Source organism: Euleptes europaea, chromosome 4 (assembly GCF_029931775.1).
Source record: "Euleptes europaea isolate rEulEur1 chromosome 4, rEulEur1.hap1, whole genome shotgun sequence".
NCBI classification, from domain to species: domain Eukaryota; kingdom Metazoa; phylum Chordata; class Lepidosauria; order Squamata; family Sphaerodactylidae; genus Euleptes; species Euleptes europaea.
Window position 1 is genome coordinate 53,417,679 of NC_079315.1, and position 24,225 is coordinate 53,441,903.

A 24,225-nucleotide genomic window follows, 5' to 3' on the forward strand; every position below is an offset into this window, starting at 1 on the left:
AAACCCTTTACTTTTGTAGCTTCCCATTGCTGAGAGGCTACTCTGCAAGGTGAAAGCTACTTGCTAATTTGGCACCAGCAGGCAGACGATGCCCTTATCCTCTGCCTGGGGCTAAACTGGTTGAATATGGGCTGGTGGCAGATTACCAGCTGAGCTCAGGGGATTTCTGTGCTCAGCGTTTGGTTAAAAGTAGTTTTGGTAGCCACTTCAAGCGAGTGACCAGGTGCGGAGGCTCCTGTGTTCCTCGACACCACCCTCTCAAGTATCTTCCCAAGTATGGAAAATTGGAGACTGGCCAGAACTACTCCAACATAGTAGGGCTCAGGGAGGGTTCCCCCCACCCCCAATCTAATCACTGCCTCCACAAGTGGTACAACCCTACCCCCAAGGAAGCATTTACCATTCCCCTTACCCACTCAGTCAGTCTCCCTCTAGCAGCTTTTATCAGCCAGGAAGGACAAGTGTCAAGAACACAGGTAGTAGGTCTCACCTGCTCTTCTACAAACACAAACCTTTATTGGCATACCTGCTCTTCTACCTTTCCTGGGCCTCTCTAAGATCAGAGCAGCTCAGCCAACGATAGTGGTGACTTTTCTGCTGCATCTCCCTTCAAAGCAGCTCAGTCAATCATAGTTGGGAGCTTTCTAATTTCTGTCATAAAGTTTATGTCAGCACAATCCTACGCATGTCCTTTCAGAAATTTGTCTGCAGATGGATGCAACTAACAGATTACAATACAGACTGTATAAAGCAGCAATTTAAGGAGTTCTTGGGGGCACAGGTCTGCTTAATGGTACATTGTGATGATTAATACTGCAGATACAGAATTATTCCCCATATGTGCACTGTGTATATTTAGATTTTATCAGAGTTTTAATAGAATCACTATGTATTATTAGTATTATTATTACTATGCTATTATTTAAATGGATTGTATATGGTTTATTATAGCTGCAGTTTATGATGTGAACTGCCCCGAGCCCAACCTTGGTCAGGGAGCAGTGGGATATAAATTAAACAAACAAACAAAGTAGTTAGCAATAAAAGTTGCAAAATCTGCCCCAAATCTTGTCTTCGTGCACATCTACAAATTGCAGTTTAATTTAACCCCTAAACCAAAGCTGTGGAATGTAGTATATGTCTTTAAAATATGAAAGATATATTAATTTTGTTTCCACTCAGAACCTGGTAGATCACATCAGTTTCCAGGTCTGAAGAGGGTCATGGCTTGTGAGGCAGTACATATTGAATTCTCATTTGGAACCACTTTATTACATTTTTAACCCACTCTTCCTCCAAGGGATGCAGAGCAGTGTATATATGGTTTGTACTCTCAATTATGCCTAGTCATGTGCAAATACCCACCAGTCCAGCACACAGCATGCTTGCTGGACACCAGCAGGGAGCTGATGATTCAACAAGCTTTTAAAATGTATCCAGATTACTTTGGATGTGTCTGTTTGCTTGATTACAACTCTTGCCACTGTCCTTCTCCACCCTGCTACCTCTTTGCTGCTGCTACCGCCATCTGTACTTTTTAAAAGGGATCATAGTACAGAAATTGAGCTGAAATTTTACTATGTGCCTTGGATGTCTGCTCAGGAACCCAGGTAACCTTGTGACCAGTTCTTCAATAGATGCTGTTGATTGTGCATGTGCAAATGCAGGCAGTGCAATCTAGCCAATAACTGTCATTTAAGTGATACATCTGATCTTGAAGGTGCAAAGAGGGGGACAAGTAGCAAGCAATTCTGTGTTCTGTAATACAAGTAGGTCACATTAATGATCCAATCATGACGGGGGTGGGTGGGGATCATGTGCCTCAACTGATAAAATTTAGTTCTTGGACTGAGCAAAAGCAGCTGCAAGCTTCACAGCTTGGACCAGTAAAACAAGTGGCTGTTGCACAGGTGCAAAGCAGCTCAAGATGAATTTCAGCAACCACCAGCGGGGCCCTCTAGTTGGGACCTCACCTCACATGTAATTGAGGGAAGCAAGCAAAGAAAATTTGACTGCTGATCACATTCATGTTGAAGATTGTGGCCTGCCTAGTGATGGCAGGGTCTGCATGGTATAAGGGTCTGCATCACCTGCAGCAGCATGAGAAACATATCAGCGACTTCAACATACCACTATTGGCCTCTTTGTGGCAGCATCACAGCAGTGCTTTCGATAGATAAACCATAATGGTGAAGGTCATCGCACCTCACAGTTCTTTCTAGATGACTACTATTGCAGTTCATTTATACATATAATATTGTAGACAAGATATACAATGCTGCTTTAAGTTTCTTGATATTAGGGTTGCCAGCCAGTGGTACAGTGGCTGGCAATGGATCAGAGTCTGTGGGGGATGGGGAGCATCATCAGTGCAATGACGTTATGGGGAGCATCATCAGTGCAATGACGTTATGTCACTTCCAAGGAAAATCCATAAGCTACATCAGTCGGTTCTAGGAATCACCAAACACTCTGCTTCTGGTGATTCTTAAAGCAGACTGATGTCACAGCTGGGTTTTCCCTGGAAGTGATGTAACATCATTCTGCCCACAGCAATTTTAATTTTTTTCCTCACACCAGCCACCATAGTGAAGGTCGAAAATGGTGGCTGAGGGAGGGAGATCCCCCACCCTCTCAGGGAACCCAGCATCACTTCCTGACCTTAATCTTTGCATTGAATGGAAATATGAAGATTTGCTTTACAAATTAGCTTTCATAACCTTCTTCAATGAAGCCCTCTTTGTTAACCTTTGGAGGCCTAAAGGTGGTTCTACAAACTCAGTCCACTGTTTCAGCTGAAATCCTCCGATATTGTTGTTTCTTTTGTATCTACAGCTACACTTGAAATTTTGCTGTGCTGGCCCCCATCCCTCCAAAGTCGTTCCACATTTTCTGATGTGAATGCCCTGGCACACTCTTAAAATAGGGAAATAGGGACCACATGCTGGGCTTTCAAATGTCAAGAGAAGGATAATGAATCTCAGTTGATTCTTATACAATGGAAATTCTGTGGGAGAAGAGCAGAGTGAATTACCAGTCTCTCTCTCTCTCTCTCTGAAGATGGAAATTCTTCCCCACCCTTAAAAGATTTTTTAATAGAGTATCTTTTTGTAGCATCAGTAATATGATTTCTGAAAAAGAAAAGTAGAAACATATTCATACAACAGATATTAAAGAAACTCTGCTCTTATCTTGAGCATTGTTAGGAAATTGCCTCTTCTGCCACAAAGAAATGGTATGTTACAGGCTACTAGTAGCCAGTGGGTTCATCTGGCTCATTTCTTACTCTGGCTCTGCAATGTGCTACATTGCGATTTATTCTTATGCATTTGGTCTCCCATTACTTAAATGCCTCTGCATTATGGACAGATTTCACTTCCCCAAGGAAGTTCTATAGCATTTATAAGCCTGTTGGCTGCTTTTTAAATTGCATATTCAATTTTCCTTAAGCTTATAAAAATTATAGCGTTAATAAAAATGCTTTGCTTTTTCAATAGCTACCTTTCATTTTCCAGTGCTGTACAAACACTAATTCATTGAGATGTGAGAGAGGCTTCTGTGATTAGGAGGCCCGATTTAGTGGTTAGCATTGAAATTAAGTTTTATTTGAAAATCTGTACACATGCTTCCATGGGCAGATCACTTTGCTAGGGACAAGGTCTGCTTAAAATTGCTGCTAATGCCTACATTTGCTTGGTTATTGTATGCAAATATGGGTTTCACATCTGTAAATGTGTATTCATCTGACAGCTGCCATACTCTTGACTAACTGAACTAATGAGCCTGGACAAGATTGTGCAAAGCTGAAGAAGTCCTTTCAAGAGAATAAGCTTTCACACATCAGGCGGTGGCAACAGCAATGTCATTTTTTGGACATTGGTTATTCTCAGAGATTCTGCCTCTTAGGGTTGCCAACCACCAGGTGGGACCTGGAGATTTTGCAGAATTACAACTGATCTCCAGACTATAAAGATCAGTTCCCCTGGAGAAAATTGCTGCTTTGGAGTGTGGAGTTTATGGCATATATACCCCACTAAGGTCTGTTTTGCTTGGAAAGAAGGTGGTTAAGGGGAGACCTGATAGAGGTCTATAAAATTATGCATGGTATGGAGAGAGTGGACAGGGAGAAGCTGTTCTCCCTCTCTCATAATACTAGAATGTGAAGGTCATCTGCTGAAGCTTCAGGGTGAGAGATTCGAAACAGATAAAAGGAAGTATTTCTTCACACAACGCATAGTAAAATTGTGGAACTCCCTGCTCCAGGATGTGCTCATGGCTGCTTGGAAGGCTTTAAGAGGGGAGTGGACATGTTCATGGAGGAGAGGGGTATTCATGGCTACTAGTTAAAATGGATATCAGTCATGATGCATACCTATTCTCTCCAGGATCAGAGGAGTATGCCCATTATATTAGGTGCTGTGAAACACAGACAGGATGTTGCTGCTGAAGTTGTCTTGTTTGTGGGCTTCCTAGAGGCACCTGGTTGGCCACTGTGTGAACAGACTGCTGGACTTGATGGACCTTGGTCTGATCCAACATGGCTTTTCTTTTGTTCTTATACAATGCAAGAAGGAGTGGCAATGTCATTTATTGCCCCAGGTGCATTGCTAAGTATCCTCTATGGCTGGGGAGAGGTATCTAAGCTAACCACTGTTGCCCAGATATAGATGGGCAAGAAAGGAACTCCTTAGCACTCGGCACTATCATTTGAACTCTTATGCAAACTGACATTGGGGGTGGGGGTGTTAATGATTTGCCCAAGCAAGAAAATTACAGCTCGGCAGTATTGTTAGGTCCAGAATGTAGCCATGGTAGAATTGTCCAAATGCTGGCTACCTCTTTGTGAAGTCTTTTGTGACAGCCAACCCAGTGTGGTAGTGAGAATGTCAGACTAGGATCTGCGTGACCCAAGTTTGAATCCCCATTATGCCACAGAAATTTTCTGGATGAAGTTGGATTAGTTACACATAGTCAGCCCAACCTTCTTCACAAGGATTTTTGTGACAGCAAAAATGGAGAAGAGGAGAACAATGTTGCATGCTGCTTTTAGTCCCATTTGGGGGTGGGGGGAGCGGGATATAAATGTCTAAATAGATTTTAGGGAGCCCCTAATAAAAGGCTGGGCAGATTTAATTAGTTCTGCATTTCAACAGTTATTTAATAAATCCTAGTTGAACCTTTTCATGAATCTTCATTTCAGGGAATGAGGGCAACATAGTGTTCATACAATATTTCAGAATGTTGAAAGCAGTTTATATATAGTATCTCACTAATCTCAACTACTTTGTAAAATTGCCCAGAGTTGAAAGTCCACTTAGTCTCACAACTAGCATGAACTTGAACACAAGTCTCCCAGATCTGAACCAATGCCCTATCTACTATTTCATTCTTATTTGTCAACATGAAAAGAATGCTGATATATATTTACGTAATCATCTGTGCAGTCCACAGTGGGGATAGGCTAAGGTTCTGATTTATCATGCCACCACAAGTTCTTTAAAAATTGTTTGCAATATTGTAAATAGTACCTATAGTGAAGCACTCCACTGAAAAGTTGCTACACCATAAAACTCAAGCCATATCAAGAAAGACAGCACAATGAATGGGGAAAGCCAGAAGATAGTCAAATGTTTCAAACATGTAAGAAGTCAAACAAAGCTGAAGTGAAGAACAAGAGCATGAAGGACAGAAGAGATAGATCAGAATAAAATAGCATAATTTATTGTGGAAAAAAGGGAAGGCAGTACCCTCTGACAGTGCCTGTCTGCATTGTGCATTTTAAAATGTTTGGGTGCTGTTAGTAGATGTTGTTCCCATCATGGTTTAGATGTTGCCACCAAACGTACAATGTGCTTCTCTACATACTGTCATAAGTCAGCTAAAACATGTGTAAACATATGCTGTGTCACTCATTAAGGAGAAGGGTATAATTACACTTTTAAATGTGGCAAAGCATTCTGAAAGTAGCGTATAATTTTCTAGAGCAGGAGCCTTTATGAAACATATCTTTGCCTGAGTGTTTATACAGCCTGACATCTTCAGGTTTGTTCAGATCAAGAGCCCCACTGTGAACGAACAGGCTTCAGACAAAGGATGCAATTTGTTCTTTAGGTGCCATTTCAATGAAGCATGAGGAGGGGAGATAGCAGGGAGGAAAGGAGAATAGGGTACACCAATAGTTCTCCACGCAATTAAGAAATTTGCCAAATCCAGGGTAATTACAAGGGGAATAAATGTTTAGCATATCACTTTTTATCAAAATGTCAGTTTTCGTTTTAGAAAATGATAACTGCAGTTTATCTCAGGATGAGGAAAAGGAGGAATTGCTTTAGAACTTTGTTGCTGGCTTGGGAAAAGTGTAACCATGTAGACATGCACAATGGGGTGAAAGAAAAGTACTTTGATGAATCATTTTGGAATAGTTCCTCTACATTGCCTATATCAAGAATGTTGTAAGTGAAGGTGTGATGGATAAGGGGTTCATCTGCAGCAAGAGCTGACAGACCAAGAGTGGGCGGAGCCAGAGGACTGACACTCTGAGGTCTGAGAGACAGAAAGTTTAACGCATGGGGTTTAACGCATGGCCAATTTGTCTCACCTTTGTGCCTTAAAAGTAGCAAATTCCCGTGGTCTAAACGCATGACCATCCGAGGGCAGCGCATCGGACCAACCTTAGGCGCGATTTAAGCAGAAAAAAACCGGGTTAAGCAATCCCTGGTTTCTAGCGATCTTTTCGGTGCTAAATCACTTTTTTTTTAATTTCTCTACATTACCAGAACGCCGGCGTGCGTGTAATCACACGACTAGCCCGCTACTAACCTCCTTTTGTTCAAGCTCCCAGCCCCGACAAACAGCTGAGCTGCGGGTGAGTAAGGGCGGGGCAGGTGCAAGCTGCGCTGCTGGCTAGGAAGGGAAGTGACGTGACGGGGAAGGAAAGCTCCTTTTATGGACTTCCGAGGGGAGGGCAGAGGGTGGAAGGGACAGAGCAGGCTGTGACCCAGGCTGGCTGAGCATAGAGCCACCTGGGTAGCCTCTGAGGGAGAGGAAAGCTCAGACTCTCCCTCGGACTGGTCTGAGGCTGAAGAGGCGCCTCAAGCCCCAACCTTCTCCAGGCCAGACAGACGCCCCCCCCCCCCGACCAGCCCTGTAGGGGGGGTGCTTCACACCGTCACGATGGTATACCGGAACGCTGGTGTCCCAAGGAAAAAAGGGGGGAGAATCAGCCTTTGATTGGATAACCCCTCAGCCAATCCTTGGGCAATGACACGGCAGTCACTCCACTACTATCCCACATTATATGGGTGGCTCAAATGCACAGGGAGCCTCCAGCAGCTACTTGCTTTGGAGTTATAGTGGGATGGACTAGCGTCATGCATTTGACTATCCTGTCTCGGAATAAAATATTGTGAGATAAGGGAGGAGTGAACCAAGAACATTCTGCCCATGCGTTAATCCCCATTCAGAGCTGGGTGAAGGGACGAAGAAGCAGCGAGATTGTACTCGGTGAACCTGAGGGTTCTGTGAAAGCCAAAGCTATTGACACACACAACCTGTGGTAGTGACAGGAGGGAGAACTGGGTTAGAGAGGGCCCATTCTCAGGTCACAAAGGGGAATTAGTCTCTGAGGTAGAGCTATTCTGGTAGCAGGGAGGTGTGGAGGATTACAGCCACTAAGGTGGGGTAGTCAGAGAGAGCTAGGCTGGGGACAGAGCCTGAGAGTCTGCGTCTGAATAATAGTTCTGAGGGATAGAACTAAGCTAAGCTTGAAACGGAATCTGAGTAAGCTTGAAACTGAGAAATGAAGGAACTTGAGTGAAGAAAACATCTAAGCTATCTCTGAAGTAACCTTGTGTATATAAATCTGACTTTGAGTTTTCCCTCCAATTTCTGCCTTTTCTTGTAAACCAATCTCTGTGAGTTTTCTTCAATAAACTTCCCTGTTTTGTCTGTTCAAGTTAAAAAGCCTCTTGTCTCCTATTTCTCACTGTGGTAAATACTGGTGTGGGACTGGAGGAGAAGGAAAATAATCTCCTCACAAATAAACTCAGGCCAACGCTTTTTCCCTCAGCATATACGGCCGGGCTGAGTGAGTGGGATATTGAAGTGGTTGAAAGGGGGGTGCCTCATAGAAGGACTTTGCACTGTCTCTTAACCTCAGACTCCAGAGGGGGACAAGACTAGTGAGTCAGAGAGATAGAGGGGACAAGACACTGGGTCATCCTTTCTCTACTGCTTTGTCCGATCCCTTTGATATGTAGATTGCTACTCTTAGGGAAACGTCGTTCCTTCCTGTTTCTTCCCCACCTCCTCACACACACTGGCACTCTTCTCCATCTTGCCACCATGAGGGAAGGATGCATGTCCTGGATCTCCCTCCATCCTAGTTAGTTAGAATAGATAGGCAACTATACTTTATCCTATCCAGAAATGGATTTCCTACAATAAATGAAGTATATTAGTTAAATAGACAAAAGGTTCCTACAGTTTTGTTCCTGGCACACACACAAGTTTGGATGGGCTTCTCTGCGCACAACAGCATTTGTGCACTCTGCTAATTTAACAGGGATTTGGGCATAACAAAGCCCTCACAATCCAACAAAGAGTTTAAAACTACCTCCTAGTCTGCATTACGTAGGATATCCAGCTCTGGATTGGGAAATACCTGGAGATTTGGGGTGGAGCCAAAGGAGGGTGGGGTTTAGAAAGGGGAGGGTCTAAAATGGGGTATAATGCCATAGAATTCATCTTCCAAAGCAGACATTTTCTCCAGGTAAACTGATCTCTCTAGCCTGGAGATCAGTTGTAATAGTGGGAGATCTCCAGCCACCACCTGGAGGTTGGCAATCTTAGTTAGGGCTGTTGAAAAAAAATTCGGTATAGTTCGGCTTCGGCAAAATTCGGCCCATTTTTATTTGGGCCGTGCCGAAGTCCGAACTCCCCTGCTTCGGATCCCCGGAAATGCGGGGGGATCCGGAGTTTGGGGAAAAATTCGCCCCCCCCCGCGCACCTTCAGGGGGATTCCCTGAAGGCACGCGGGGGCCCTTTAAACAGATCTGCGCCTCCCAGCTGGGAGGCGCAGATCTGTTTAAAGGGCCCCCCACGCGCCTTCAGGGAAGTACCCTGAAGGAACGTGGGGGACCCTTTAAACAAGCCCCTCTGTGCTGTCTGCGCAGGCAGCACAGAGAGGTTTAAAGACCCCCTGCCCCCCTCCCAGGACTCCCGGGAAGGCAGGCGGGGGGCTGTCAAGCGCCTCTGCGCTCTCTGCGCAGAGAGCACAGAGGGTTTCCAGACCCCCCCCAGCCCTGCCTGGACTCCCGGCAGGGCTGGCGGGGGGCTGGCAAGACCCTCTGTGCTGTCTGCGCAGGCATCGCAGAGGGTTTTCAGACCCCCCAGCCCTGCCAGGACTCCCGGCAGGACTGGGGGGGCTTTAAATATATCTGTGCCTCCTGGCCGGGAGGCGCAGATCTGTTTAAAGGGCACCCCGCGCCCCTTCAGGGGGCTTCCCTGGAGAGGCGCGGGGTGCCCTTTAAACAGATCTGCGCCTCCCAGCCAAACTCGGCCAATTCGGCTCCCCGGTTCCCCCCCTTTACATCATGGCCATTACTCTGAGCCCCGCTGAGGCCTCTCCGCTCCCCAAATCCTACCCTCCTCAGACTTCTCCAGAAAATCTCCAGGAATTTCCCAACCTGGAGCTGTCAACCCTAGTCAGGCTTGGTCCCTATGAGTAGAGTGGCCAAGTCGCTCCTTGCCACTGGTGGGAGCTTTGTGGGGGTGTGGTGTGTGACGTGCGGGTCATGCACACGCTGAATGCAGCCCCCCCTGCACCTCTTCTGCCTGCCAACCAGCTGAGGGGGGGGGCAGGCAGCCTGGTGGATTGGTGGGCATTTGGCTGCCCCCACCAGGCAGTTGGCAAGCCTGCCTATGGATCCTCTCTCAAAGGCCCAAATAGGCCTGGAAAGGGCCATGACAAACCAAGCCTGGAATACGGTGGTTGCCTAGCAACAGACACTGAAGGAATCAAAGCTACAGGTGCTCCTTTTATCATTTTCTGATTTTTTAAAACTCCCCAATTTTTTTTAAAAAAGATATTACATTTTTCTGCAAACCTGGGGCACTTTCCAGGTTTGTAGAAAGATCTGTCTTGCCCGTTCACAGCTCCAGGAGCCAGGTTTAAGTATCCTCTGATGAAGCCGACTTGACTGTTAGTATATAGATAAGTGGGAGGCCCGTGAGACTTGCAGGGGGGGGATCCCTTCTCCCCTCCATTGCAGCTCCAGGCCCCATCACCCACCTTCAGCAACAGTGATGGTGCCTGGGACCCGCTTTGAGGCAAGAGCATAGTGTTGCCAGGTCCCTCTTTGCCACCGGTGGGAGGTTTTGGGGGCAGAGCCTGAGGAGGGCGAGGTTTGGGGAGGGACTTCAATGCCACAGAGTCCAATTGCCAAAGCAGCCATTTTCTCTAGGTGAACTGATCTCTGTTGGCTGGAGATCATTTGTAATAGCAGGCGATCTCCAGCTAGTACCTGGAGGTTAGCAACCCTACCAGAGCAGCTCCTGGCATCCTTTGCCAGGGCAGCTGGGCCCAGAGTGGGTTCCAGGTAGGGTTGCCAACTGCTAGGTAGTAGCAGAAGATCTCCTGCTAATTCAACTGATCTCCAGCCGATAGAGATCAGATCACCTGGAGAAAAATGGCCGCTTTGGCAATTGAACTCTATGGCATTGAAGTCCCTCCCCTCCCCAAATCCTGCCCTCTTCAGGCTCTGCCCCCAAAATCTCCCGCCAGTTACGAAGAGGGACCTGGCAACCCTAGTTCCAGAGTGCTCCACCACCATGGCTGGGCCTAGAACCTCTCCCAGCATTCACTGCCACAGCAGAATTGATAGCCATTAAAATATATACAAATATATCGAATGGCCGAAAAGTTAAGTAAAGACCTCTACCGTATCAAACTTGCTGTTTGCTTTTTGTGACCTTTTATCATTTAATATGTACCAAGAACAATACATGATACCATTTGTTTTGCTCCATCTGTATTCCACAGATTAGTTTGTACTTTTTTAATGTAACTAGACTTTAATGGCCTGCATTGGAATGTATATTATGGCATATAGCTAGGGCTGCCAACCTCCAGGCGGTGGCTGGAGATCTCCTGCTATTACAACTGATCTCCAGCCGATAGAGATCAGTTCACCTGGAGAAAATGGCCGCTTTGGCAATTGGACTCTATGACATTGAAGTCCCTCCCCTCCCCTAGCCCCACCCTCCTCAGGCTCTGCCCCCAAAATCTTCAGGTATTTCCCAGCCCAGAGTTGGCAACCCTAGGCTCCACCCCCAAAATATCTAGGTATTTCCCGAGCTGGCTACCCTACATATAGCTTAATAGGAATGTGGGGACTTAATACTTTCCTTGAAACAAAGGAAGGTAGGATGCAACAACTCCAAAGAGGAAAAATGCTATTAAAAGACATTATTTCTGTTGAACAAATTATCTTTGCTATGAGGCACAGTCTACCAAGTGTTTCTACTCAAGCCCCACTGAAATGTTTGCATAGGTGCATTTTAAATAATTATCTGAAGGTACACAACATTCTTGATTAACAGCCCTAGAATGTGGTTGTCTATCACCCTATTAGGCTACCAATGGGCACTTTCTTTTATTAATATAAGTTATCCTGGAGTCCTTTCTTCTATAGCCTTCCATACAGTTTGATAGGCAAAGAATAATCACGCATTAACTGACATTGTGATATCTATTAAATGTCTACAACATTGGCACTATCATTTGTATTATGTTTATTAATCGTATTAAAATATAATAAATATTATAGAGCACAATGTGGTAGGGCTTTCTCTGACAAAATACTGTTTTGAAAGCTTTCTGAAATGTCAAACATTATGCATTTTATATTAGTTCTATATACATTTTTATTGAATTCAAACTTTTAAATAAATCTTCCAATATCTAATGCATCTTATCAAAGCACAAAAACCCATTATATGATTATATGAAGAACCTCAGAACTCACTGTCTTCAAAATTTAATGGACTCCTGATGCTTCCCCCCCCTTTCTAGACTGTTTTTAAGACATCTTACAGTATTTTATACATTATAAATGGATTTCATTCTTGGCTTAGTAATTCACCTAATGGGCAACGGATACAAAAAAAGCTGTAACTCCAGGGACATTAAATTGGTTCTAAACTCTGAAAATTACAGCTTTTACAAAAAAAAAGAAAATACTAAAAACATATCTAATGTAACATTGCATCTAATTTTCCACTGCCTTCAGATTATGTCTAAAAGCCCCTAAACTTCTTAATGTTACAATATGTTAAAATTGCATTCCTTTATACTTAGATGTCTATAACACCTTTTCCTTTTAACAGCGCCAAAGTGGTCCAATGGCATAAGAAAAAAAATCATTCAAGGAAATCCCAGAGTAGCAAAAATATAATGCTTTGCTAAGTTCATCTACCCCAATGAGTTTATTTGGCTATTACTACAAACGAAACCCAATGAGTTTAGAAAGTTCAGAAAAGGGCTTGCAGAATGATCATATGTTTAAGTCATGTCCATTGAGCAGGATATGGTAATCCCAAAACATCTTCTACGAAGAGAGCACATTATTGTGTGAGGGAACTACCAAAGATGCTATGTCAGTTGCTAATGCTTTGTTGGTGCTCATTGGTGCGTTAGGGTTGCCTGCCTCCAGGTACTAGCTGGAGATCTCCTGCTATTACAACTGATCTCCAGGCGACAGAGATCAGTTCACCTGGAGAAAACGTCCGCTTTGGCAATTGGACTCTATGGCATTGAAGTCCCTCCCCTCTCCAAACCCTGCCCTCCTTAGGCTCCACCCCAAAAACCTCCCGCTGGTGACAAAGAGGGGCCTGGTAACCCTATGGTGCATGTATTATGCTTCCTGCCTTGTGACTGGTTGAGCATAGAACGGCAACTACATTTAGTTTTGGATTAATAGTCATATTGTGTAGCAGAACTGTATGGACCACCCTATCAATGGTGCCATAGAAAAAAACAATTACCCTTATTAGGGATTCCCAGGAAGAATTCTGCCATTAACTCTATAGATGGCCATCATAGCCACTTGTTCTTTCCTGAGGCATTATTTCTTTCTTATAGTATCCAGATATTCAAAAACCTTTGCTTGGTACTATCATGGTCTCTGCATTATATGGCAGATTACAAAATACATAATGAAGAAATATGATGAAAATATAAATGTGAATATCTCTGATGCCTGAACAATGCCATTGTATACAAGGAGCAGGGAGAGAGGGATGTAAGAGTGATTAATAAAAATAAATAAATAAATAAATACACACCCAATTAATGCTACATCTTGAAGCTTGTAGATACAGAGCCCATGGTACAGTGTGACTATGAGTAGGGCATGGATACCATAACATACCAGATCTTTCTAATATTCTAGGTTAGCACCCTGGTAATCCAAATTAAATATGTGGCATTCACAGAAGCAATGTGGATAATGTAATCCCATTCTCAGTTTCATAAACATTTTCTGCTTCAGTAGAATAATAGATTTCCCTTTCAAAGAAGAAGAGTTGGTTTTTATATGCCGACTTTCTCTACCACTTAAGAGAGACTCAAACTGGCTTACAATCACCTTCTCTTCCCCTCCCCACAACAGACACCCTGTGAGGTAGGTGGGGCTGAGAGAGCTCTTAATAGAACTGTAACTTGCCCAAGGTCACCCAGCTGGCTTCATGTGCAGGAGTGGGAAAACAAATCCAGTTCACCAGAGTAGCCTCCGCAGCTCATGTGGAGGAGTCGGGAATCAAACCTGGTTCTCCAGACATTGCCAGGGAATGAAGAATCAACATTATAAGGCTTAAATGTAGAATCTGAACTGCTTCCAATTAATAACCCATATACTCTTGGTACCAAGTAATCAGGCCAATGTGGGTAAAAACCCATGTGCCTTACTCCTACACAGATGGAAGAATGTATCCTAGACTCCTATTCATAAGCTGCCTCCAAAACATTTAGTTTACAATGGTTTTCCAAGTACAACAGACACTGAAAAGTAAGTGACCAGGAGGGGGGATTAGGGCTGCAAAATTCAGGGAAGCCCTGTAGTCTCTGGGAGCTGGGCAAGGTACGGCCTAGGGATAGTAGTAGCATACTACTTCTAATCAAGCATCTTATGTGTGTTCTTCTGAATTACATGGTGGAGATTATATTATATCATAGACTTGCCAGTATTGAAGAAGCTGCTGCGAAATGGGAGAACTTACCGGAGGCCCATTGCATTGGCAACTATGAACTTTGCACTTTTTGCCATTAAATGATATATAGGATTTTCATTGGCAACTTTGAACCTTGCACTTTTTGCTACCATATGAAATATGATATTATTGTAATTTGCATGTTGTAATTTTGGAATGCGTTGTTGTTCCTTGGAATATATTCACTTGGCATAATTGTGCTAGTGTAAGTGATTTATTGCCAGTAGTGCTTTTTTGATTGTATAACTGCCTGGAGTTTGGCAACCCTATTCCTTGCTAAGTGCTTAAAACTTTTAAATATCTATTATCAATGATCTACTGATTATCTTGGTTAGGTAAGGGTTGCGCCTTTTGGGTCATATTCTTCTTTGCTGGAAAATAAACCTTCATTCAAATATACACATATTTCTTTTTCACAATGTATCTGTTTAATAGCATGTGCATCCTTTGGCCAGTAATTCACAAACTGAATCCAAGTGATAAAGAAGTTATAGATTAATCAAGAAGTAGTAATTCAGGATGGAAAAAATATTAACAAGCCCATTTCACTTCTTTCTAGTACAATGCTTACTCTCCCAAACATGGCCCATTTGCCAGTTGATCTGTACCCCAACAAAACTCTTTGCCAGTAGGTACTATGACTTAATAAAAACGTCCATCTTTATCGATTTCTCTGCTAGCCACAGAGCAAATTAGATATGTGGAATGAGGTAGTTATCTCATTAAAGGACAGTAAATTATCATTTATGGGTGGAGGTTACCCTGGGATACCATTTTGATTTTCCACCATGGGCAACAAATTGTCTTGGGCCACTTGTTGTAAACTCATTGCTATATATGAAGTATATGCTTCCTTCTCTGAAAATGTATACAACCAGATGAAGCTCCCATATAAATAACTCCCCCTTTTCATTTATTTTAATAATCCAAATGAGAAAGCCTTAGGGTGGGGTCCTCCCCTTATCTTTGAAATCTCAACAACTTAGAGATCTATGTTAAAGCCAGGGAAACCAGACTTATGCTTTATTCATATTATTTTCCTGAATATAACCCCACCAAAAGATTGATGATAAGATGTTTCCAAGCTCCATGCTTTAAGGCTAAATGGCATGTCTGAATGACACACTTGAACAAGGAATTATCTACTGTACTCCTAAATTTAGTTTTGCTTTTCAACACCATTCTAAACCCATTGTCTTAAAATTGTCATTCCTTAGAAGGGAGTGATTCTGCTTAGGATAGCAATATCAGTGGCTTTGCTTTAAATGTCTCTACCGAAAATGGCCTAGACAAAAGAATTACTATGTGCTCCCCCTCCCTCTCACTAGTTGAATCACAAACAGATGGATGCCATTTAGGAAAAATATGATATAACACTAATGAGATACCTGATTGTTCGGATGGATGAAATGCAGTTCAAATTGGTCTGAAGTCTAGGATTAACTATAAATCCAAGTATGAGCGAGAGAGAAAAGTACAGTTTTATAGTATATCCCTTCTGGTCCCCAGCATCCCTTTCCCCTCGCTTGCTCTCTCTGTGTATACAGGACTTACTTAAATTGTTCCTTCAACTTGGATGTTATTATGAGTCTCAGTGGTATCCCTTAGTTTAAGTACAGAGAACATCTTTATAACCGATAGAGTATTTCAAAATGGAAGAGACTTTTAAAGTGTAACCCCTGTAGATTGCATTTTTCATGGTCATAGTAGGTAAAGAAAGCCAAACAATTTCCCTCCATCCAGTTCTCTTTGTGCCAGACAAAATGTTCCATATTTTTAGAAGATGCTGTGCTAAACTGATGCAGAGATTCATTCTGAAGAAAATAGTTTAGCAAGCTTCAAACCTTAGAAGATAAACTCATCCTCACAGTACAGTTCAGTCCTTGTTGGCAGGCTTTTGTTTAGTGATAGGTTTACAGTTTATATTTTAATTTAAAAAACTTTATTTGAAAATGTAAATACCTTTTTTTAGCATTCAGGGTGGGTAAAAATCTAAACAAATATTGTTAAAATGCTTAAATTCCCACTGATCTTAAAAAAACCTTTACATTTACACTTCACATACCATTTGTGATGTTCCCTTTTGCTTACAAATCAGGAACGGGGTAGTCATTCAAGAGCAGATTCCTGCTCTTATGTTTACACAGCTAAGACAGGTGTGTTCAAAAGAAAATCAATTTATTTTCAAAAATATAATGGGATAGGAACAACTGTCCTTGTTTCAGGACATTGGAGCTCATGCTAACTACAGTTTTAACTAAAAACTAAGGAGCAGGAACCTGTGACAAACAAAGAGTTAATCTTTTAGAGAAGCTCCAAGAAAGGGAGTGGATGGAGCTAAGAAGCTCACTCTCTCTGTTCTGAAAAAGGGATTGATTCTGATTTTGGTAACCTGTGTGTTCATTAGCTGTGTTTGACTCTGGAAACCTGAGGGTTCAGCCTAATCTGTTGTGAAACAAATCCTGTGGAGTGACAAGCAGAGATTGGGAGGAAAGGGACCCTTTCTCAGGACACAAAAAGGGAATAGGCTCTGGAAAGGAGATATTCAAGATACAGGGTTTTGTTGAGGGATCACTGCCACAGAAGTGGAATAGATCTGTAGTCAGAACTGGAAGAGAGATTTGAGGGAAAATCTCCATACTTTTGTGTTTCTCTGGGGAAGAGAGATTGTTTGGTCTCCAACTTCCCTGATAGCTAGGCAGCAGAATCTGAATAGAAACATCTATAAGACGTTCTGGGAACTGAACTGAATTTGTGAATTTAAGAATTGTAATTCTGTACCATCTAAGCCATCTAAGATCTATGCTTTCTATGAAGTGAAACTTATAATATTGCTCTGGTTCTATGCTTTTCCTAACCTCCATTTCCCCTCCAAATCCATCCCTTGTACAGTGTTTAATAAATCTCTGTTATTTGGTTGTTACCTCTAAGAAGAGATGTAAAATAAGTAAATGGGACTAAAGAGGACAATTAAAACTCCAAATAAACATTCTAGCAAACAAGCAGTCTCACTCTCTCTCCCTCACTACACACAGTAAACAGGGAGTGGGGGACTGTGATACTATCATATAGATTTTGAATGGTTGCAAGCAAGTTAACCATCCACCCACTCTTAACCTGTATACCTTCAGCTGGAGTGCCAATTGATTTTGGAAGGATACTTGGAGTGTAACTACCTTCATTAGGGTTGCCAGGTTAGGAAATATCTGAAGATTTCTGGGGTGGAGCCTAAGGAGGGTGGGGTTTGGGGAAGGGAGGGGCTTCAATGCCATAGAGTCCAATCGCCAAAGTGGCCATTTTCTCCAGGTGAACTGATCTCTATCGGCTGGAGATCAGTTGTAATAGCAGGAGATATCCAGCTAGTACCTGGAGGTTGGCAACCCTAAACTTCATGTTCTTGCTGGTCCAGAACTTTCTCAGATATCTTTCCTGGGACTGCCTCATCAGGTGTTACAACAGGTTCTGCAATCTTTTTTCAGATGCCTCCTGTTCCTGAGATATACATTCCAAATTGGTGCTTCCACACGTAAGAATGTGGTTCAGCTGTTGTTTCCGAGACCTATGCTTGTTCCCATCCTGCATATCTTTGAATTCACACACTCTCCCCCTCTCATAGGGTGGAAGAGGCACTGTCCACTTATCGTAGTCATTCTTTTGTTAACACTGGGCATTCTTTAATTGCTGCCTACCAGAATGTGTTATGTGGAGATCATTTTTCTCCTTCTCAGTCCCCACCTTATTTTACCTCAGAAGAGAAATATGACACCAGTGGCATTCTTTGTTAACTTTAACAAAGAAAACAGAAATTTATTAAACAGTATTCAAAAGATGCCAGCATTTCTTTTTCTTTTTCGCAACTAAGGGCAATCCATAGAAGCCCAGCTCAGCAATCTTAAGCATGGAGGGGACACTTTTTCTAGCCCACTAGAACACATTGCAGAATCCAGGTACACTGTGACAGTGCAAGCCCAGCAGAACCTATTGCAATGTGCAGAAGCCCTGCAGATCCCAGGATAAAGCCCAACAGAACCATTGTGAAACTGGAGAATATCTGTGGAACAAACTGAAGGGGGGATTTTGCAAGCCCTGAAGAACCCTTTTGCAGGTTGAAGATGGCAATCTCGATCCTGTAAAAAGCCATTTTCCCCTGGATTTTTTGGGTTTGGGATTGCTGGCTTCTGTTGGATTCTGCTGGGGCGGGGGTTACCAAAAATAGCTGAAAATTACTGGTTAGGTATTTTTCAGCTATTTTTTCAGGTCTCCTTTACTGAATACACACCCTTAGTCCCTACCCACAATATATCTGTACCTCACTTCTCAAGGAGGCAGAGCCTAAACAAATTCCCACTCCATAGCTGGTAGGGACCATGCTAATAATTTTTCTGTTGGGGAAATCAATATATTCTGGATCATTTTCATTATTCTGAATTACTTACAGTTCTCATACATAGTATTTCAGGATCATTTGAAAACTATGGGGCAGGCGAAGTCTGTTCGTTTACAAAGACTCTAATAAAGAGCTTAAAAGTCCAAGTTGATCCTGAACATTCACAGTTTACTTTCTCCTGATGGTTAAATTTTTTTGTGTTATATTAAGGGTGGACAAAGTTATAACCAGGGTTTACCAAGTTAGGGGACATGGTACCTCAGAAGCTCCACCACAAATTACCTCAGGGGAGGCTAGCCTAGCTATAAATTGCACCAAGCACTATCCTGTCAGTAACTAAATATTTCTTTGGCCTTTTTCACAACTGTGTTTTGCTGTGTGATGGGGAAGTATGGAGTGGGCAGTAAATGAGAAAATGGGGGCAAATGGGGGGGGCAGCTTAACCAGTGTGCAAGGTCACTTCTGGCAAAAACTGGATGTGACATCATGACATCAGAGCAGTGCTCTAGGATTTTCCCAATATTCTAGTTTTGGGTGAATTCCTAAAGTGTCATTTCCAGTTTTTTGCTGGAAGTAATGTTGCATGCCAGTGTGATGCCGGCACACCTGTCCTCACCTCCCAATTTTATTTGTAGAAGAGGGAGAAGGAGGAACAAAAATGAATGAATGAATGAATATTCATAGGGCATGTACCTTTTTATTTAGTTTGCTTTCATCTAAAAAACTTAGTTTCAAATTTATTATTACTAGTTTTTATGTACTTTGTATTTATTATTGTTTCTGTTATTATATTCATTTTTCATTTCATTCTATTATTACTTTCATTTTTATTTCAATTATTTCAATCAGAAACACATTATGGATGTAAGGATGTGAGTTTCCTTACTTTCCATCCAATGGGGATAATGTTTTCCAGATTTTCCCAGTTATGGTGGCAACTAAAGACAAAGTATATTTCAGGCTATTCACTTTTTTCTAGTTGGGACTAAATTATCCAGGAGTGCTCCATTCATCCAGTGGATTTTCTATATCAAACTTCACACCTATGGGAGAAACACTCTCCATTTTATATGCAGAGCAGGCAGCAGGAGATGTTTGGCCTCCCATTAAAGTAGGAGCATTGCAGAAGTGATACAGATTCTTGCATTTAATGTCCCCAGAAAACAGGCACAAGGTTGCAGGAATAAATCATATGTAAATAAAAATTAAGTGCCATGAAGTGCACATTTAGCAGGAGCATGTTGCCATATCTGTAGCAGGCATGTAGTTGGGCAAAGCCCCCACCCAATCCCTCTGCCTGCTCTGTGACATTGTTGTGTAAGTTTTTCTCTTCATTAATATTTCTCTCCATTAGTTTCACTTCATTAGTTTTGTTCCATGATTCTTTTAAATATTTTTTTTCCAAAATGCATCTGCTAGGTCTACAGTTTCAAGGGGGAAGTCAGCACAGGTGGAAACAGTTTTTAACTCTTACCTCCCATATTGCTTGTCTACCAAAAACTGACACCTCCAAGCTGCTGAGGGGAAAACACCTTCTGTTCCTATTCCTGATGTGTTTACTTGTGCTTCAGAGCATACCTGATGGATGTCTTGTGCTTGCTTTAATTCCTTTTAAAATGGTTTCACTTTTGGGCTTGCTCTACCTTCTGCTAAGCAAGTTCAATTCTTAAAGCTTATTAGTTCTCATTCTTCTCCTTGGTACTCCTTTTTCACTTTTAATTCACTTTCTCGGCTGTCTTATACTTTGTGTCCCCCCTTTCCCCACAACCTGTCAGTTTTTCATTGACAAATTTTCTTACTTTTCTCTTACTTCTCCCTCTTTTATTCTTATGACCATTTTCTTCCTCATCTTCCTTATTTTATTCACTTTTGATCATCTTTTTCTAAACTAGATATGTGTGCTTAACCCTTTTTCATCCCCCTTATTAAAATCTCTTGCTCCTACTACTCTTCCATCTCTTTTGTGCTTATGCTTTCTTTTGCGTTTGCCATATGTGAAGGAAGGAAGGGGAGGAAGAAATGCAAAAAGTTCCCTGAGTCTTGTTCATGGAACAACAAACCAAGGTTTATTATCCTTATGTTCATGTAACAACAAACCAAAACATCCTACTAGTTGTAGACATAATAATTTGACAGGTAGCATTTTCGTTATTCTACCAAAATTAAAATTAGTAATTTTCTAGTAATAATTAGTAATAATATAGTAATAATCTATTAATAATCTATTGGTAATAATAATCTATTGGTAATAACAATCTATTGGTAATAATAATCTATTGGTAATAATCTATTAATAATTAATAATCTATTAATAATTAGTAATAAGCTAGTCCAACACACTCTTCGGGGCTGAGTTGTCACAACACTGATCTATTAGTTCTCACAAGGGGATAATTGTGTGTCTAAGGCCATTCTTCACACTGCAGAAGCAGTTCACAAGACTGAACACACTCTATGGTTTTACAATAGAGCTTTGTTTAAATACCACAGCATCCCCTGGCAATGTGCTGATGTCATTTCTGGGTGCATAGGGAGTGACATCAGTGTATCAGGACACTACCAACAGTCCCCTGGTTTCCCACCATTCCCCCCAATCAGCAAGTTGACTTGCAGCAGGGGAGCACTTGCTGGCAGTGGGGGATCCCCTACCACCAGAAGGTGCCTGTTAAACTAATCCATACAAAGAAATATCTCTGTGAATAGAAAATGGGATAATATAGAACCCTCCATATAGTTTTTTACATACAAGATTTTTTTAACAGAGGAAGGTACATTTGATCGTATGAGTTCCACTTGCAGTTCGAAGTGGGACAGTCCAGACACAAGTTTACCACCACAATAAGAAGAAGGGCTGTCGATTTGGTTCTATCTGACATGAAAAACAGCCGAATTTTCCCCAATTCGGCGGTTTCCAGTTCGGATAGAGCCAAAGTAAAAAAAGGCGGGAAAACGACGAGCCGAATTCGGCGAGTTCAGGTGGACGTCGAATAAATTTAAGCAAATTCGGCGTCCCTGAATCAGCATTCTCCCACGGCCAATGGTGGCCCAAGCTGGATTTTCTTCTGGCCAATCAGAGCAGGGATTCTCCCTTTTGATTGGCCAGGAGAAGAGTATAAAAACTCCCATCCCTAGTCTGTATTCATTTCCTTCAATTTTGGTGCTGCTGCTCCTGAGAGATCCTGAGCTGAGCTGCTGCTGCTTACTGGAATAGGATTGGATTTAGTTCTCCTCCCTGCTCCTATAGGAAGACATCCACACAGTTTGGTTTTGGGGGGGTTTCTGCCTTTTTTGCTTGTTGCCACCCTCGCCTGGAGTTGAGTGCTGCTGTGTAGCCGTTCCCGTTGTTTCTAATGGGCTAGCCTGTCATTTGTTTTAGTACATCCCATGTCAGTGAGTCTCTCTCTGTCTGGCCCATTCTTCTCCTTCATTTGGAATTTGTGTCTTCTGGTTTTGGGGGTGGGTTGTTCTGCTGGGGGGGCTTGATTGCCTCTGTGGAGTGTGATTTGGGGGGGGGGTTACCTGTCCTGGGAGGGCTGATTGCCTCTTTGTGAGTGTGATTGTTGCTGTGGAAGATTTGAATCCAGCAGCATGAAATCTATCAATACTGAAGATACGGAATTTGCGCAGGTCGCACTTACGCTAGTAGCGTTATAAGATGCACTTTGGCTGTGTTGAAATGAAAAGATACGTTACCCATGCTAGTTACGCTGTTTACTTACGCTTTGAGCATTCTAGGATGCACTTTCGGCGTAGTATGAAAGCTTTTCTTGCTTGTGTTACATCGGCTCTTAGAAGCCATAGACTGGCTTCTACTGTGTGTGGGGGGGGGAGCCAAAGGGTGGGTTACCTTACCTGTCCTGGGGGGGGCTTGATCTCCTCTTTGTGAGTGTGATTGTTGCTGTTTTCACTGGTTTCACAGTGTGGGTCGGTGAGTCTCTCTCTGGCTGCCCCAGAAACAATGGGAGGTTTTGCCTTGGATTTGCCACTCTCTAGATGCACATTAAGGATTGCCGGCTCCCATTCATTCCAATGGGCGGATGGGGGGACCCCTTCCAGACCCCATAACTCGGGACCCCCCGACCCAATCTGCACCAAATGTGGGGGTTCTTGCAAGTAGGGTCCCTCCAAGCTACCCTGAAAGTTTGGGACCTCTACCTCCAAAAATGCCCCTCCCCCGGAGCCACGGAAAGCCGTGAATGTGCTTTAAATGGCTTTATTCGGCCGAATTTATTCAGGAACGCCGAATTTCATGCTGAATTCCACGGATCCGAATAGGGAAAGTTTGGACTTCGGCATTTCCCAAATAAAAATGGGCCGAATTTTGCCGAATCTGAATTTGTTTTTTTCAACAGCCCTAGTAAGAAGTAGGCTGGAGTCTCAGAGCCTTTCCTCTTGTAATTATTGATGAGGGATAGCACTGTGACACCAGGGAGCAAGAAACCTATTATAATTAAATGTTTCCCCACCCCCAAAATTATTTTATACTACTACCCCTAGGAAAAGTGATTATCTCTTCATGGGGAGGGATTATTTCCTTTAAAAGGTATAACCTCTCCTTTTGGCAGGCATTTCATTTTATTTCAGTACTCATACTTGCAATCCAATTCTCAGCCAAGGTTTTCCTATAGTAAGGAAAGCATTAATAGAAAGAATGTAATCTATACTTGGGGAGGCTGTTCTGCATCAGGAATGCTTAAAACAGAAGAGGAAGTCAACCTCGTGATTAAATTAGCCCATCAAGCAAGTGAGAACCTGTCACAAACATTATTAGACAGTTAAATCTAAATTTTTAATCAAGCTTTCATATTTTAGAATGTTATCTTTTCCCTGAAATGATCATTTGAAGGTCATAAAGAGAAAAGGAAGATAGGAATGGATTTTTCTCTTGATAAAGTATCATAATTCTAGTTCTCCCTTTCCCATTATTTTAATGGCAATAAACACTGAGCTAATCAGACATTAAAAATTAGTTTTATGTGACCACTAGCCAAATCATATTGAACTGTTCTTACAAAAAAATCTAAAAATAGTAAGACTGAACCCGCAAGCACATGTGTGTATTTTTGCGTAGTGCCGCTGTAACATAAAGCTGGGGCAGATGCATAAAATAAAGATAGATAGAGATAGAAGCCTACCCTATTTACTTGCCTTTCATTTTGAAGAATGGTCCCAGTGCTGAGATACAGATGGCCATATATACTCATTGCTCTTCTTTCTCTTTATTTTAAAAAAAGCCGAGTGTGTGTGTAGTGGTAGAGTCACTTTCACAATAATATTTTATTGGAAGAGATGTGAGGGGGAAATCATCTCATGGTTCTGCTCCCGTCATCACAAGTACCACTTTTAATGCTGTAGGATCCAGAAGAGATCATGGCCACAAACCCATTTGTCACATTCTGACCTCCATAGTTACTTCAACATCTTCCTCCCTGCTTGGCTGTGATGCTAGGAGTGAGCTCAGCTCAAATAAAAGTGCTGAAATAAACCAAATGCAGCATTGGGAGTAGGTAAGAGACTGGATTTCACTTTTTGCACTAGTTCAAATATCCCCATTTTGATTTCACTTCTCC